Raw genomic sequence first — 18,008 nt, forward strand, 5'->3', positions numbered from 1 at the left:
AAAATATTCACAAAGCACACACTATATCCAGTCAGAAGTGGGCTCAAACAATGGATTTGACTGCCGAGACAAGTCATCTGTACAAGGGTAGTGTTCGCTCTTAACCTTGCCATTGACGGGCTAAGGTGAAGCAGATGAAAGGTGAGTGAAGATTAGACTTCACAGCTCTTATCCCTGGCCAGGGAGAGCTTCAGACAAAGGAGCGTGGGTTCAGAAAGGAGGAACCCTTCTACGCTCAAGACTCTGACACAACTGTACAAAGTACAAGATCTTGGGTTTGTGCCCCAATGCATCAACACAGTGGTGTGAGCAGAGGGACGACTCAACAGAATAACGGGAGATAGATTGTTTATCTCTTTTATCCGTCAATTGCCTTAATCAAGGACTTTTCCTGCTTGGCACAAAAAGTAAACAAGCACAAACATCGCCTCTTAAGGAGGACTTCAGACAGTTGCCTGGCCAGGTAACAAGCCAGGTCTTCCAGACTACATGGAGAATAGAAATTCTACCTCAATTGGTTTAAAAACCAAGCAACAGCAAGCAAGTTCTCAAGGAACTGTAAGCAACTTAATGTACCTGAAATCAATCAAGTATCATCAGTACTCAGACAAATCAACAGTAAACAGCAAAAGTCAATCAGTCAATTTGTACAGTCAACACAAGTTAATGCACACAAGTGCAAGCCATGAGCTCAAACTCAAGCATCAAACCCTACAACACAAAATCAATGTTAGTTGACAACATCAAAAAAACTCAATTTACAACTTGCATTGTTCTCCTTAAGGCTTTTGCATCTCAACCTGAAAATCCAAACCAAACATGAGAAACAAGACCACTAGGCCAAGCCTAGGGTCCAAAGGAGATGAAAAAATCAAAACAGCAAGTGCAAATTATCCAAAATCACATTCAAACAAATCAAAAGCAAATGCAATTGGTCCCATGCTCATATCATTCACCATTATCATTTCATGCACAAAATAGCATCAAACATGCAATTTGCAACTTCAAAAGACCAAACAGAACTATCTCAATCAAATCCATACCAAAACAATTCAATAAATTCCACAAAAATTCAAACCTAAACAGGACATATTCAATGGATAGCATGTCAAATTTCAGATCAATTGGACAAAAGGAAGTAGGTCAATGAAAATCAAGAAGTTCAGACAATTTCAAACAAGCCAACACAAGGCATCAAAACAAGCATCAACTTCCATAAATCATAAAACAGTGACAATACATGATAAATGAATGGGATCAAAACCACAATGACTTATAATGTGTCTACAATCCATATGTCAAATTTCACATCCATGCAATACACCATGAGAATTTCACAAGCAAAATGCCAACATGTGTCACACAATGTCACAAAATGGTCCAACAGAAGAGAAAATAACAATCAATTAGGAAATGCAAACAAAAATTCCAGAAAAAATCACATGTGATCTCAACATACATATGTTCATTCATGCAAAAAATTGGCTCAATTCAACATCCCTAAGCACATCAAATAAAATCATGAAGTTCATCAAGCTTGGTGTGACACAAATTGTCACACCTCTAATCAAAAATTCATATCGCAACAACCAAGTATCCAAAAGTTACAAACTCTACATCAAAATCACCATCAAAGTGTCCAGAACAAGCACAAAAAATTTCATCCATTTATTTGAAAGCATCATCATTTCATGAAAGATATGGCAAGACATGTACAAATGTGACACTACCAAGCAAACCCTAAGCATTTTAATTTTTTACACGTGCACAAAAATCAAAAAAATCATGATTAAATTATACACATCACAAGGATCATCATGAAAAAAATCTCACAAAATTTGGATAAAAAATGAATCATCTATGAATTTTTAAAGTTGTGGATGAAAATGAAATGGAAATTGAAAAAAGAAAAAGAAATAAAATGAATTAAACTCAGAAATGGCATAAGCGTAAATATTCACAACGTGACCAAAACGCTGCAGTTTCATTAAACTGCATGGCGCGTTCTAACGATGGCGGCGGGAAACACCAATTCGAATCTGGCCAGGCAAAGCAAAGATCTAGCGCGTTCTGTAACACGTTCTTCACCAAGAACACTCATGAATCTCCAGAAATTGCTCAAGAACATTTTTCATCCAAAACACACAAATCGTATATCCACGTGTTCGTCTTTCAACATAGATCAAGGATATGGAAAGCATTTATCCTAACTCTAAGCATAGCAACGGGATCGAGCGAAAGAAGATTCACATCCAAACATTCAAATCAATATATCTCCCTCTACACTTAACCAAATCACAAACCACGAGTTGCATGATGTTCTATGATCAAAGATCTTTCTAAACCCTAGCTTAATTCAAGCAATTAAAGGAATCGAAAATTCACCTTATGGAGATGGCAGAAGCTGATCCTTGAGTTTCCACGTGCAAAAACCAAAAACAGATGAAGCTTGAGGCTATGGAAGGTGATTGCAATGCTTAGCTCGATCCAAAATAGCTCCAGATGCAAGAACAAGCAAAATGCCATTGTTGTGCAAGCTTGCAACAGTCCACGATCTTCAATGGTATGGCGATGGATTGGTGAAACAGATGTGTATCAAGGCTTGTGGAGAGTGAATCAAACAATAATCATCCAATTTGATGAAGAATTCATGATGAAATGTTGAAAAATGTATGATGAGATCTTGGAGAATTTGAGAGAATTGGAGGGAAATTCAGTTATGATTCTTGAGAAATGTGATGTAATTAGCATTTTCTGTTACAGTTAAAGCTTTATACCAATGCCTAATCAACTTGCTAATCACAATTATCAAAATGAGAGAGATTAGTGAAATGTGATCTTTAAGTGCAAGGTCCAAAATGTCCTTCTCCAAATTGGCAATGGAACGGTGCAATATCAGTTGGAGCAAGTTCTAAATAACATATGTGATGTGTTGGAATGAACCTCATGTGCATTGGCCTTGTATTGCTCAAATTCACTATCCCACACCAAAAATTCAAAAGGATTCACTTGAAATTTGACTTTTTGCCTTGACCATTCTTGATGAATTTTGACCCTACATCATTAAAGTACATGTGAAACGGGGTTTGCTCAAATAAAGATCATCCAATTTGGACATTCCATGTGAAAGTTATGCCACTTTGATTATAGGCATTTTTGGAAAATGAATGGACCATAACTTGTCAACCATGCATGGGAAATTCAAGTTCTTGGACTTTTTGGAAAGGTGAGAGCAAGATCTACAACTTTCATGTTGAACAAAATTTCATTTGAAGCTTTTTTGGACATGTAATTTTGTGGTGAAAAACTTTCCATTTTTGGAAACTTCCATTACAAGTCACTTTCTATTTTTGGAAATTTTTTTGTCTGACTTTATTTTCTTCATTCTTGATGTTTGAAATGTCAAATGAAACTTGTTTAGACATGAATGAAGTGTATCCAACTCTCTCCCACCTCCAAATCCATAAAATCAAGCACAGTTGACCACAGTTGACTTTTTCAACTGATAGATGAATTTGGCAATGCACTGATCAAGTTGAGCCCCAATCTTCTGATGAAATGGCTCAATGATGAAACCCTAGCCTCCATAAGCTCAATATAATCACATGATGATCCCCATATCCATTATAGACCCCATCTCCTTGCCATGCCCTGATTGGCCCAATGCAACTGATTAGGGTTGACCAGTGGTCAAAACCCTAATCTCAAGGTATCTGATCAAACACTTGATGATGACAAAACCATGATGATGATGATGTACCATTTCAACCAAGATAAAGATCAATCTCCTTGAGAATCATGAAACCCTAATTTGAATCACCATCCTCAGACAGCTAATGATCCAGTCCAATGAAACCCTAGCTTGCATCATGACCTCTTCATCTTCTGATCAAGACTTAGGAGGATGACTTGCACAATGTAACCACATGATATGCAATATGCAATGCCTAATGACCTAAAAATGATATGCAATATATTAAGCTAGTCCCAAGAGAGGAGGGCAAATTTTGAGGTGTTACAGCTGCCCCTATTCAATCCACTGCGAACCTGTCGATATGAATAGCCTCGGCTTTCAGATGATCAGGATGAAGAGTGATTGAATACCAAGAACAGACGAACAATTTGCACTCTGATGGGAAAATAATTAACAACGCCTGTCAGAATCGGCGAAGAACACAATCTTGAAACAAAAATCCGTCTGGCACGGAGAAAGTCGGCCTGATCACCGAAACATCAACATCCACCTGGATACCAAAATAAATGGTAACGCAGGGATGACCATGGCCTGAACACCACTCGTCAGTCTGAATACTAAACCTCAGAATATGAGGGTATTGATGTCGGTCTGAATACCGGAAGACTAGCCTGAACGCCACTTTGGTCTGAATACCGCCTCGGTCTGAACACCACTTCGGTCTGAACACCGGAAAACTGGCCTGAATGCCACAAGCTGCATCGATCTAAATGTCGGAAGCTTCTTCGATCTGAAAATCGGAAACTTGGCCTGAGCGCCACTTCGGTCTGGATACCGCCTCGGTCTGAACACCGGAAAACTGGTCTGAATACCACATCCGCTGGGGATTATTATCTCTTTTTTATGCTTTTCTTGAACCCCGAAATTTTGATAATCGCTCTCTTTTTTTTCTTTTTTTTCTTGAACCCCAAAATTTTTCTTTCGCGCAAGCGATCCCCGATCACTGCATTTGAACCCCGTTCTCCTGTTTGCCAAAATAATGAACCCCCTTCTCCGGTTTGAACCCCAGTCGCCTGACGATTACTCGCGATCGTCATTATGAACCCCATCTCCAGAAAACACCTCGTGTCTCCTTTTCTCCATTTGGACCCCAATCTCCAGAAAATGCCTCAACACTTCCTTTTCTCCGTTTGAACCCCGATCTCCAGAAAATGCCTCAACATTTCCCTTTCTCCCTTTGAACCCCGATCTCCAGAAAATGCCTCAACATTTCCTTTTCTCCATTTGAACCCCGTTCTCCCATCTCTCGTGATAATTCCGCTGGCAACGACGGAAATAACACCAAACACCACTCTGAGGGCGACATATCAGAGGGTATACCTTCACAAAAGGAAGGCAGCATGTGCATCTCTTCTTCCGAAGACACCCTTAACGACTTCTGTTGGCATCCGCCAAAGTCTAAGGTGACACATGAACAGAAGATAATCCTGAGGACCTCATCCCGGATATAATCTTCATCTCCAATCTCCATTTGAACCCCAGAAAATGCCTCAACATTTCCTTTTCTCCGGTTGAACCCCGAAAATCGCGCTGATCGCGTAACATCCTTGGATTTCACTTCCATCTCCGTTTGACGGACAAGTCTCATCCAGTATCGCACTACTGGAGAACATTGTTGATCTGACATCATGATACTAAACTCCTCAGAGTAACACCTTAGCTTTCTGGCAAAACCACCTCTCAACCGGTAACCACGGCTTGAGACTAGCCTATGCTTGCGATAATGATGCATGATTGATTTTTCTGCGTAATGCTCCATAATTATGGAAATGCTACACAATTTATTTTTCTATGTAACATGCTATGCTTACTCTACATGATGAATGTATAAAAAGCATCCCCCTCAAGGGACTCTTCCGAGGAGCTCGAGACACTCTGCTGAGGAACTCGTCAATACTCCGATCTCCACCCCGCTGGGGAATAACACTGCTACTGGGAAAAGGTAACCCTTGCTAGGGAAGAACCTCCTTCGCACCCAACCCGCTCGGGAAACTGCCGGGGATAAGCACCACCAACGCTCTGTGGGGAGCTACAGTTTTTGATTTGCTGGGGATATCAATCCCGAACCTGCTTCGGGAAACCCTCACAGATACCTGGCGACTTCACTGGGGAAATGCTCACAGATAGCTCTGCTGGGGAAACAGCAACCTCCAGGCCTGGCGACTGGGGAAGCATTGATCTGACACCTGCTGGGGATAACCATCCTGACCCTGCTAGGGGAACCACAGACCTTGGATCTGCTGGGGATTTGGTCCTCATGACTCTGCTTGGGGATATACATCCCACCTCGTCTGGACCTTTTCTGCTCCATCATCTTGTATTCCCAACCGCTCCGCGCTCGACGGAGGGCGAACTCCTGGGGATTTATACATACTTTTCAATTTTCAGACTTTGAAGAGTCTTCTTGATTAATTCCCAGGATCGTCGTACGTCCTTCGCCGTCTTTTCGCCGTTCTTCTTATTCATTCGTTCCTGATCGAACTCCATGGGGATTTGCTTTTCAACAGCTTCCACATCACAACCTGCAAGTGAGTGAAAATATCTAACAGCACCTGCAAAACAGATCGTTAGATAAAACCGTGCCCCAGGCGTGTCAAGATTTCAACACTTGGGTCACTCAACCTTCCGAATAAGATTTCAAAATTTCAATCTTATAAACATGCATTGGAAGGGACCTGTATGTCTTAAAATGCAAGATTCTTTATCACAAATAATCGGATGTTTTTGCAATCAAAGCGGTAATGAAAACAAAAAACAAAATTATTTGACTGAATATGCATTTTATTGATTGGAAAATGTGTGGCTCAAATTGAGCAATACAAAGGAAGCAATTCCTGAAAAGAGGTAACTGCACAAAAAGGAAAAATCTATCCTAATGGCAATGTGAAACCCGCAGTCTCATCGAGTTCCAACTCAGTTACACCCCATATGTCCTCAGACTCTCCATGCTTTTCTGCCTTCTGAACAAGACGATTCCGATTGATCCCTACCGGGTGTTATCCATGATGCTTTAACCAAAGCGCAAACGATCATGCCAGACGCAGTTGTTCGCTTCAATCCCTCTTTTGCCTGGACCGCCCTTTCGGGTTTTCAGCCCACCGGGATACCCTTTTTTGCCCAAGTCGCCTTTTCAAGTTTTCGACTTGCCGGGTGTACAATTTTTTCCCTCTTTATCCCTAATTTTTGCCCGAACCTTTTCTTTCTGTTTTTGGTTCGCCGGGATGCCCCTTTTTGCCTGGACTATTTTATTCTTTTCGTCCAGCGGGTCTCTTATACGAAGTATTTTTTAACTGCGTCTACATTCACAGGGGATGGAAAATCCTCACCATCCATGGTCGTTAGCAACAAGGCTCCACCAGAGAAAACCTTCTTGACCACAAATGGACCTTCATAATTCGGTGTCCATTTGCCCCTTCGATCGTTTTGAGGAGGAAGGATCCTTTTCAGCACCATATCACCTACGTGATATACCCGAGGTCGCACCTTTCTGTCGAAAGCACGCTTCATCCTTTGCTGATATAACTGCCCATGACAGATGGCTGCTAGCCTCTTTTCTTCTATCAGGCTTAACTCTTCATACCGGGTCCTTACCCATTCCGCCTCTTGCAATTTCACGTCCATCAGGACTCTCAAAGAGGGAATCTGGACCTCAACCGGTAGCACAACTTCCATCCCATATACCAACGAGAAAGGAGTTGCCCCAGTAGATGTACGCACTGACTTTCGATACCCATGCAATGCAAACGGCAACATCTCATGCCAGTCTTTATAGGTTACCACCATTTTCTGCACAATCTTCTTTATATTCTTATTGGCTGCCTCAACCGCCCCATTCATCTTCGGACGATAAGGAGAACAATTGTGATGTTCAATCTTGAATTCCCGGCACAGCTCTGCCATCATCTTGTTGTTCAAATTAGAACCATTATCAGTAATGATTCTCTCGGGAACCCCATATCTGCAAATGATGTCTCTCTTGAGAAACCTGGCAACAACCTGCTTCGTCACATTCGCATAAGAGGCTGCTTCCACCCACTTGGTGAAGTAATCAATAGCCACTAATATGAATCTATGCCCATTCGAAGCTGTAGGCTCAATCTTTCCGATCATATCAATGCCCCACATAGCAAACGGCCATGGAGACGACATTAAACTCAACGGATTTGGAGGCACGTGCACCTTATCAGCATAAATCTGGCATCTATGACACTTCCGCACGAAATTAAAACATTGGGCCTCCATTGTCATCCAATAATACCCTGCCCTCAGCAACTTCTTCACCATTGCATTCCCACTGGCATGGGTACCGAACGACCCTTCATGAACCTCTTTCATCAATTGGCTTGCTTCTTTATCATCGACACATCTGAGCAAGACCCAATCAAAATTCCGCTTGTACAAAACCCCATCTTTATTCAGATAGAACACCATGGCCAACCTCCGCAGAGTCTTTCGGTCCTTCTTAGATGCTCCCTCAGGATACTCTTGAGTCTCCAGATAGCGCTTGATATCATAATACCACGGCTTCTCATCATCAGACGCTGTATCAACAGCAAACACATAAGCCGGTCTATCCAGACGACCTACTTCAACACTGGGGAACTGATTCCACCACTACACCTTAATCAAGGCGGCCAGAGTAGCCAAAGCATCTGCCAAAGGATTCTCCTCTCTAGGCACATGATGCATCTTCACCTTGGTGAAAAACGTCAACAATCTCCTCGTATAATCCCGGTATGGCACTAAATGAGATTGATGCGTATACCATTTTCCGTTAACTTGATTTACAACCAAAGCTGAATCTCCATATATGACAAGGTTCTTGATCCTCAAATCAATCGCCTCCTCAATCCCCAATATACAAGCTTCATATTCAGCCACGTTGTTGGTACATTCAAACGTTAGCCGGGCAGCAAAAGGAATATGGGATCCTTTCGGCGTAACTAAAACAGCACCAACACCGCTTCCATTCACGTTAACGGCCCCATCAAACATCAGAATCCATTCGGATTCAGGGTCAGGCCCCTCCTCCGGGATCGGTTCCTCACAATCTTTTGATTTGAGAAACATGATGTCCTCATCAGGGAATTCATACTTCATCGGTTGATAGTCCTCAATGGGTTGCTGGGCGAGGTAATCAGACAATACACTCCCCTTGATTGCTTTCTGAGAGGTATATTGGATATCATATTCAGTCAAAATCATTTTCCACCTCGCAACCCGTCCGGTCAATGCTGGCTTCTCAAAAATGTACTTGATTGGATCCATCTTGGAAATCAATAAAGTGGTATGAACCAGCATATACTGCCTCAGTCGGCGAGCAGCCCAGACCAAAGCACAGCAAGTTTTCTCGAGCAGTGAATATCTTGTTTCACAGTCGGTAAACTTTTTGCTAAGGTAGTATATGGCATGCTCTTTTCGACCAGACTCGTCATGCTGCCCCAATACACACCCCATAGACCCCTCGAGGACTGTCAGGTACAGAATTAACGGTCTTCCCTCCACAGGAGGCATCAGAATCGGAGGCTCCTGCAAATATTCTTTTATCTTTTCAAATGCCGCTTGGCAATCATTATTCCACCTGACCGTTTGATCTTTTCTTAACAACTTGAAAATCGGTTCACACGTGGCTGTTAGATGAGATATGAACCGCGAAATGTAGTTCAATCTACCTAAGAAACCACGAACCTCCTTCTCTGTTCTCGGTTCAGGCATTTCTCTTATTGCTTTTACTTTAGCAGGATCAACCTCGATTCCTTTCTCACTTACAATAAACCCCAGCAATTTACCGGACCGCACTCCGAACGTGCACTTATTCGGATTCAACCTCAGTCTGAACTGTCTCAGCCGGTCAAACAACTTGGCCAGATCTACCAAATGCCCCTCTTCTGTTTGGGACTTTGCTATCATGTCATCAACATAGCATTCGATTTCATGATGAATCATATCATGAAACAAAGTCACCATGGCCCTCTGATAAGTAGCACAGGCGTTCTTGAGACCGAATGGCATCACCTTGTAACAAAAAGTGCCCCATGGTGTGATGAACGTTGTTTTCTCCATATCATCTGGCGACATTTTGATTTGATTATAGCCAGAAAAGCCATCCATGAAGGAAAACACCGAGAATTGAGCTGTATTATCTACCAACACATCAATGTGAGGTAATGGAAAATCATCCTTCGGACTAGCTCTATTCAGATCCCGGTAGTCCACACACATCCTCACTTTCCCATCTTTCTTTGGGACTGGCACAATGTTCGCGACCCATGGCGGATAATTAGTGACAGCAAGGAACCCAGCAATCCACTGCTTCTGCACTTCCTCTTTAATTTTCATTGCCATGTCAGGTCGAGTTCTGCGCAACTTCTGCTTCACTGGAGGACAATCTGCTCTCAACGGTAGCTTGTGCACAACGATATCGGTATCCAACCCTGGCATATCTTGATAAGACCAGGCAAAGATGTCGACATACTCTTTCAACAACACTACCAATCTGCTCTTGCACTTTCCTCCAAAGCGGCCCCGATTTTCACCTCTTTCTTGACCTCGTCGGTACCCAGATTCACAACCTCAATCTGCTCTTCGTGCGGCTGAATCACCTTCTCCTCTTGTTTCAACAACCTGGCTAATTCCCCTGGCAGTTCACAATCTTCTTCGTCTTCTTCTTCAGCAAGATAGATTGGATTGTCAAAGTCATACAAGGGTGTAACAGGATTGTTATCAATGAGATCCGGAGAAGAATCGCATCTGCATGAATGTTGATTCATGCATTGCTTTAGAACCGGTGTGAGACAAATTGAAAAAAGAAAAATGAAAACATTGCCATTTTTATTTTGTTTTTATTTTTAAACTGCAAAAATAAATGAAAAACAGGGAACACCGCTTTTAACTGAAAAACATCCTTTTATTAATGATGCGAACTTGCAAATTTAAACATGAGGTGGCCCTTACAATGAACCATTACATGTCGGGCAACACGTATGGTTTTCATGCATATAAAATCAAAACAAGAAAAATATTACTCTTCCAGCAGAGTGACCCAGATGATCTTTTCAGCCTTCCAGTTCTGGATTCCCATCCCTGGTGCGCACGGCTTTATCCACCGGTCCATGTCACAGTCGCTATCAGCGTCGTCACTCATCACGCAGATGTGATCCGGATCCAGCATCCCGGCACTGGTGAAGGTTACTGACGTACGACGTCCTTTGCCTTGTCCTGATGAGCCTCTGCCAGGCTGGTACCCCACTCCGAAACGGTCCTTCTTTGCGGGGTGTCGCATTACGCGAAAAACCGGCGGGAAAACAAGAACAACAGAGCCGCCACCGTGCGTTATTTATCCCAAAAGAGGGAAAGGAAACGCTCGAAGTAAACCTAGGAAAGAACATGGTCTCGCGACCAAAGAGAATGGGTTCGGGAGTCGGTTATGCGAAGGGAAGGTATTAGCACCCCTACGCATCCGTAGTACTCTACGGGATCCACGCACAATAGGAAGGAAAATGGTTGCTATAACACTGCTCACACATGTAACACCCTTCTAAATAACCCCAAATATTTAATTTAAAATATTAACATATAACAATCAGAGTAATTATGCACCAAAGGGTGTCACACAAACATTCACACATGTTTCAAAATAACTGTCATGCTCTTTATTTAATCAATTAAACAATTGCATAAATCACAGCGGATATAATTCAAATCAATCAAAACATGTAACATACTACATGTAAAATGGTCCAACAACCAACCACAAAACAATTAAAATATTCCCTCCCGATGTTACATCTATCAGAGCATGACCCACTAAGGAGACTACACTAGACTCCAAGCATTAGCTTCTACTCAAATCATTGCTCGTTACCTGAAAAATAGTTGTAAGGGTGAGTTCCTCAATCGATATAATAAGCATTATAGAACAACATGTAATGCCAAGTAAATAACACATTTCATCACCCTAATCAGTTTACACATTCAGTAACGGCATATCAAGTCAACATCATACTCAACATCAACACAACTCACAACATACAACACACAACGCACATATAATACTGGAATGCATCCATTCATATTATATGCCATACATACATTATGCAATGAGACTCCATGCATGCGGTACCGACTAATTTGTGAACATATAGTTCAACCTCACCGACCAAACCCAGGCACGGCTACCAAGCTCACTAGTCCCACTCATTTGAGACCTAGTGACTCACTCACTAATTCCTCACCATGGGAATTAGCTACCACCCCTCAAGGGCTATGCTATGCACGCTAATCACCTAGCATGCAAACATCAACAACAATCAAATTAATTTACTCACTAATCCCTCACCATGGGAATTAGCTACCACCATAAAGGCCACAGTATACATGCTAATTACCTAGCAATGCAACATCAACAACAATTCAAGAATAGACATATGCTCACACTCTAAGCCATAAAACAGTCTATTCACAAATGCATACATTCACAACATCATGTATACCATCACGTAACATCAACACATTCATCACAAAAGCATATCATATCATGCCACAAAATCAATCATAGTATTAGCACACTCTACTAATACCTACACTGCTCAAAACAGCGGGAATTAATCCCTATTACAACACATGTCAACATAAACCAACCCTCAAAGAGGCACACAACATTTTAATTAATATTTTTCCACTCTGCAACAGCGTTAACCGGTTAACGCCCTGGGTTAACCGGTTAACGCAGACAAAAACACGCTTTCTGGCCAAACTTAACAGTGTTAACCGGTTAACGCCCTGGGTTAACCGGTTAACGCAGCACAACAGCAATATTTCCACAAATCACAACAGTGTTAACCGGTTAACACCCTGGGTTAACCGGTTAACGCAAGACAGAAAGCTGTTCCTGCGCTAACACAAGGTAGAATGCAGAATTCTCCGCATTTTCCGCCGTTGGAGGACTTCCGGACCTCCGATTCCAATTCCGTAAAAAGCTATACGCTCGGGAAAACACGACTCACGCAAATACCGATTCAATTTCAACTTTTAACACAGTTTATCCAACGTAATTTCAGCATTTCACAAATCCCAATTAGGGTCAATTCAACGGCTTATCACTACCCATTACATATTATCCCATAATACCCATTAATCAACGATAAACCCCCCTTACCTGAGTTAATCCGGCGAATCTCAAGCTCCAAGCTCTTCTCTTCTCCAATCTTCTTCCTCTTGCTCTGCCTTTGCCCTTTTCCTCTTTCACGATCGCTTCTCTGTGGTTTCACGTGAAACTTTCTTTACCAAATGGGATTCTTTTCCTTATTCCACACTTATATATTTTCCAATAATAATAATCCAATAATAATAATAATAAAATTTCCAATTATTTAATTAAATTAATAAACATATTATTAACTCAATTTAAATAATTATAATATTATTATCGGGGTGTTACAACACACACACAAACACTGGCTGAAAGAGACACAAGAAACTGACTGAAACTGACTCGGCAGGATACCACATCCTGGGCCTACTTAGTCTATTAGGCATAGACATCAGAGTCCAAGTAGTTCGGACCGGGGAAACGACACATGCTCGCTAGGATGTCGCATCCTATGCATACGTATCTCCTTTGGACGAAGGAGAATCAGAGCATTCGTAGCTCGGCTGACACGCACACAAACAAAAAACAGGCAAAGGCAAACATGGAGCCCGAATGCCAATCACTGGACTTACATCAGCATCCGAACCAAAACACACACACCGGAACCCGAATGCCACTCGATGGACTTACATCAGCTTCCAAGCACACAACAACACAACAAGTTAATAGGGAGTCGGGGACTCGAGCCTATAACTGTCAAGCACACACTCAAACTAACAGACAACAAATTGCTAAGGAGTCAGACACTCGAGCCTAGCAACCGTCAAACAACTCACACAAAAAAGAAAAAGGGCGCCCGGAGAGATCAGCTCAATCTCCTGCCTACATACTTCATCTGGTATGAAGATCAGGGCGATGTAGTTCCCCTACGCAGGGACAAAGGACTAGCCTAACCAGATAACAGAGGGAGACACAACTAGGGAGGCTACGACTCGAGCCTAGATGTTATCATGCAAAATCAACCCTAAGTTAAGGTTTCTAGCTAACTGGCACAGGGAGCCAGCCTATCCTAATCATGACTTGCACAGGAAGCAAGCCACACACACACTTAACTTGCACAGGAAGCAAGTCAAGCAAAACCTATCTTGCACAGGAAGCAAGTCTAAACTAACCCTAACTTGCACAGGAAGCAAGTCAAACAAACATACAATCACAGGTAGCACACACTATACACAAGCAAGGGGCTCAAACAAGGCTAGGTTTTAGTCGAGGGGTCATATCAACCTCAACAAACAAACCTCTGGAACTGGGTAAATGGTGCTCTTAACCTTGACATTGAGAGCCAAGGTGAAGCAGATGAAAGGAGATGAGGAGTGTGCCTCATTGCTCTTATCCCTGGTCAGGGAGAGCATTTGAATATCAGAAGGTGTGGGAGTTCAGAAAGTAGGAACTCTCTCCACAAGTTAGACTCTATAGATCTTGGGCTTTTACTCACTATGCATCAACACAGGTAGTGTGAGCAAGGTGAGTGACACACAGACTAGCAGGGGATAGATTGCTTATCCCTTGGGTTCTGCCAATTGCCTCTTCACTTAGGAGGTCTTTGAATATGTACAGGGACAAATTGTAAACATACACAAACATTGCCTCTTAAGGAGGACTTCAGACAGTTGCCTGGCCAAGTAACAGGCCAGGTCTTCCAGACTACATGAAGATTAGAAGTATACCTCAATGCAAATTGCTTATACAAGCAAAGCAAAGCAAAAGTTCACAAGGAACTGAGCAACTAAAAGCACCTAAAATAGTCAAGCAGACATTAGTATGCAACTTCAAAACAAAACAAAAGGAAACAGACATCAACAGTTAATCATAAGCAAATGAATGTGCAAGGCACAAGGCTCAAAGCATGTGAGCCAAGCAACCTACAAAACAAACAAGTTAATCAATGATATTCAAGCAAGTTCACCCAAAAAGAATTGGTCTCATTGGTCATTTGTTGGTCAACCTGAAAACATGAGCTCAAAGGTGAGTAACAGGACCACTAGGGCAAGCCTAGGGTCAAAATGGGATGAAAAGATCAAAACAGCAAGGGTCAAGTATCCAAAATCATGTTCAAACAATCAAGAAACAATATCAATTGGTTTCACATTCATATCAATCATCATCATCATTTCATGAACAAGTTAGGGTCATGGCATGGCATTTAGAAGCTCATAGAAGTCAACAGCAAGACTTGAATCAAAAGCAATCTCAAACATTTCCAAAAATCACCAAATAAATCATGATCAATCACCACCCACAGCATGGTAAGCATGTCAAATTTCATCTCATTTGGACAAGTAGAAGATAGTCAATGAAAATCAGAAAGGCAAGGCAATTTTGAACATGCTCAAAGAAGTCAATCAAACATGCATCAACTTGAAAAATTCATAAATCAGGGATGGCATATGATAAATGAATGAGACTAAAACCATGGCAAAGCTTAAGATGTCTAGTAATCACATATCAAATTTCATGTCCATCTAATAAAGTATGAGCATTTCACAAAACAAATGGGCACAAGTGTCACAAAAAGTCAACATAATACCAAACAGGGGACAAAAATCTCAATCAATTGGAAAATGCCATAAACAAATCCACAAATCACATGTAAACTAGACATACTCAAGTGAATTCATGCAAAAAATCAAAGCATTTTGAGGTCAAGAAGCATGGCTATGAAAATCAACAAGTTGCACATCAATGGTGTGACACACATTGTCACACCCTACTTCAAAAAATCATAACTCAATGACCAGAGATGATAAATTCACAAACTTCATACCAAAATCACCATGGATGTGTCTAGTTTGTGCACAAAAAATTTCAAGGCCATAGGATAAAGTGTCACTATTTCACAAATGATTTGGTAAAAGGTACAACAATTGGGCACATGAGCAAAACCATAATACCAAATAAAATCCATTCATAAAAAAATCAGGAAAAAATATGACAAATAAGTAGAGATCATGATGAATCAAATGAAAAAAATCCCATTAATTTTGGATAATTATTGAAGGCTCTATGATTTTTCAAAGTTGTGTAACAAAAATGAAATAAAAATTTTGAAATAAAATGAATTAAGGGAATTAAAAGGAAACGGTGGCAGAATTGTAATTAACGAAACAGCTGGGGTTCAAAACGCAGTCGTCCCACTTACTGACGTGGCGACAACTCAAATGGTCCAATCCCGCGTGGCACGGTCAACGGGCGCAGGGCCAATGGAATAGCCACTGGGCGTCCACGTAGGCTCTACAGTAACCGAGCCCTAGCACAGTGGCTCTGGTTCGCAGGCGCCGGCGGGTGTGGTTGAAACAACCGTCTCCTTCGTGGAGACGGCGGAGCAACAGTGCTCCTCTTCCAAAAAAATTCCAGAATCCTAAACTAATTATACCAAACGAAAGGTTATCGATCATAGGTTCCAAATCCAAGGTCCATTCACTCTAATTCATCACCAATACCTCAAATCGAAGGGAAGAAAAAAAGGCACCTAAACTTTAAACGCTCCTAACTTCGCCTACAGTGCACTATTTCATTCGAAATTTATACCAAAATCATCACCATTACAAGCTCTATACAAATGTCACAAAGAAAATGAAAATCGAGACGGTCGAATTCTGACCTTCTTGGCGAGCAACGTTCAGCATCGCATGGTACACGGCTTGAAAAGCTTCCAATTCTCTCTAGGATGCTTGTAGAGGTAGTTGGTGATGGTTTTGAAGCTCAAGGATGCATGAATCCATCAAATTTTGGAATCACCATGTGACCTTCAAGCTTTGCATATGAACGAAAATGGTACAGTTCACTTCGAATTTTTGTCCAGTTCTACTCAGCGACTTATCATGAACATGAATTAATTAGAATAAAGTCCTTTTGTGTGAAGAAACTTGGCAAAAGTTTTTGAAGAGACATGAGAGAATTTTTTTTTTTTAGAGCAAAGGATTTTGGATCCTTCTTCTTTGTCAAAATGTGGCTAGGGCTTTCTTGCAGTCTGAATGTCAAATATATACCTTGATTAATGATGCATAAACATGATTAAGAAAGTGGTAAATGGAGTTCCCTTAAAATGAAGTGTTTTTTGGTTAATTTGCTAAAATCAAACCATTTGCATGGGGGTGCATGCACATGCACGAATTTGGGCTCAAACAAATCCCAAATACCAATTCTAAACATTTGCCAATGGTACAAAGTGTTGGAAATGATTATTTCAAAAGTCCATTTTTTTACTACACTTGAAATTAATTCATGCCACTCCAAAAATGTCATTTTGATTGGTGATGTTTTGGTGAATGATGGTTACATATTTGGAAAGATGAGGTCAAATGTGACTTGTTGGAAAAAACCCCACCCAATTTGGCCAAATGGTTTGAGAGATATGGCCTTTTGAAGTTCAAGAATTTTTGAAAATGATTTGACCATATCTTGCCAACCATGCATGGGAATTGAGTGTTCTTGGACTTTTTGGAAACGGGAGAACAAGATCTTCAACTTTCATGTTGGGCAAAAATTCATTTGAAGCTTGTATCATGATGTAAGTTTAGGATCAAGAAGTTTCCATTTTTGGCAAGTTTCAATTACAGGTCCAGTTTCTATTTTTGGAAATTTCTTGCCTGGCTTCAAATTCTTCAATAATGGTGTTTGACATGATATATGAGGCCTATATGGACATGAATGAGCCCTCTCAAACCAAATCCATCCATCAAAACTATAAAATCAGGCCCAGTTGAACAAGTTTGACTTTTTAGGGTTTCTGACTGACTGTGCATTGACTGATGACTTCTGAACACCCAATCCTTGATCAAAACACTTCAAATCGATCCCCAAGGTCATGTGAACATGTTGGACCAACCCTAGGGCCTTGGCTCAATGAAAATTACACTGACTTGCTTGACTGACTGATCTCCTGACCAGTTTGACCTAATTCTTCTGACTGGCTTGCACTTGAGGCAAAGGGACAATGCAATGCTATGCAGTGGACCATGTTATGTTATGACCTAATATGAGAATGTATGTACAATGATAGGTGCAAATTTGAGGTGCTACAGCTGCCCCTATTCAATCAACTGGGAACCCGAATGGATGAGAGCAACGAATGTCAGACTTTCAGGGTAAACAGGGATTGAA

This window comes from Lathyrus oleraceus, chromosome 4 (assembly GCF_024323335.1).
Source record: "Lathyrus oleraceus cultivar Zhongwan6 chromosome 4, CAAS_Psat_ZW6_1.0, whole genome shotgun sequence".
Taxonomy (NCBI): domain Eukaryota; kingdom Viridiplantae; phylum Streptophyta; class Magnoliopsida; order Fabales; family Fabaceae; genus Lathyrus; species Lathyrus oleraceus.